The following is a 1,916-nucleotide window of genomic DNA, read 5'->3' as shown; positions in this document are numbered from 1 at the left end:
AATTTACAAAAATATTTTCCCATTCTGAGGGCTGTCGATTCACATTAATTACTATGTCTTTTGCCATGCAAAAACTTCTTAGTCTGATATAATCCACTTGTCTAATTTGAAAATTATCAACTGCACTTTGGGAGTTTTATTTAAGAAGTCTTTGCCTACCACAATGAATCCCAGTTTCCCCAGTGTTTTCCAGGAGCAGTTTTATACTTCGAGGTCTTAGGTTTAGATCTTTGATCCACCTGGACTTGATTTTTGTCAAAGGTGAGAGGTAGGGGTTCAGATACATCTTTCCAGTTTTTCCAGCACCATTTGCTGAAGAGGTTTCCCTTTTCAGCAAATGGTACCCCTTGTCAAAAATCAGTTGACTATGTTTGGGAATTTATTTCTGGTGACTCGACTCTCTTCCATTGGTCCACCTGTCTGTTTCTGTGCCAGTACCATGTTGTTTTGATTACCACTGCTTTGTAATATAACTTTGGTTCAGGGAGTGAGATGCCGCCCACTCCTACTCTTCCTGTGCATAATTTCTTTGGTGATACAGGGTTTTTTATGATTCCAGACACATTTTATGATCGTCTATTCTAGATCTATGAAGAATGTGTCTGGTACTTTGATTGGCATTGCATTAAATATATTAATTTGGGTAGAATTGCCATTTTTTAAAATATTCTTCTAATTGAGGAACATGGAATGTCCTTCCACTTTTTTGTGTCATTTTCAATATCATTTTTTAGCCTCTCATAGTTTTCCTTGAGGAGGTTTTTAACTTCTTTTGTTAGATTTATTCCTAAGTATCTTATAATTTTTGTGGCTATGGTAAATGGAATAACTTTTTTCAGGTCTATCTCAGTCTGCCTGTTGTTCGTATATAGAAATGCTATAAATTTCTGTATGTTGATTTTGTATCCTACAACTTTACTGTATTCATGTACTACATCCAGAAATGTTTTCATGGAAAACATTGGGTCTTCTATGTATACAATCATTTCATCTACAAATAGAATTTCACCTCTTCTTTTCCTATTTGAATGCCTTTTATTTTTTCCTCTTTTCTGATTGCATTGGCGAGGACTTCCAGTATTAAAAAGGAGTGGAGAAAATGGGCATCCTTGCTTTGTCCCTGTTTTGTGGAAAAGCTTTCAGCTCTTCTTCATTCAGTATGATGTTTGCTATGGGTTTTTCATAGATAGCTTTTATTGTGTTGAGAAATGACCCTTCTATGCCGATTTTGCTGAGAGTCTTGATCATGAAGGGATGTTGTATCTTATCAAATGCTTTTTCTGCATCAATTGATATGACCATATAATTTTTCTCTTTCTTCCTGTTAATATGGTATATTACATTTATGGTTTTGTGTATATTGAACCAACCTTGCGTTCCTGGAATAAAGCTGGATCCCACATGGGCAGCTGAGCATCTTGAGTCCCGGATCCCATGAAAAACATACTGGCTGATGTGTTTGTGTGTGCCTCAAATCCTTAAAGGAGAAGAGATTGTGGCATGACCATTCCCCATGTAGATGATTTCTCTCTCTTCTTATCTCTCTCTAGTGAGTGCACATGCCCTATAGCAAACTTAAAATAAAAAAGAGAGAGAGAAAAAATAAGACCCAGAAAGTAAAAGGGACTTGTGTTCAAAGTTGGTTTGTAAAAAGAATTTAAATTATTTTATTCCATCCCCCAGAGTTTATTTTTATCACCATTTTTTTTATTTCATAAAATACTATACTTCCTAGTTCTTTGTTTAAAACATATAAATTTTTATTTTGCAATAATTGTAGACTTACAGAAAGATGCAAAATAGTACAGAGTCCCATGTATTCTTCACCCGGTTTTCCCCATAACTTTAGTACAGGTTCAAAACCATAACATCGATAGTGGCATAATACTGCTAACCACACTATAGGCTTTTTTTTT

This window comes from Tupaia chinensis, unplaced genomic scaffold (genome assembly GCF_000334495.1).
Source record: "Tupaia chinensis unplaced genomic scaffold, TupChi_1.0 Scaffold149248_1, whole genome shotgun sequence".
In the NCBI taxonomy this organism is placed as follows: Eukaryota; Metazoa; Chordata; class Mammalia; order Scandentia; family Tupaiidae; genus Tupaia; species Tupaia belangeri.
This window is presented reverse-complemented; position numbering follows the sequence as displayed.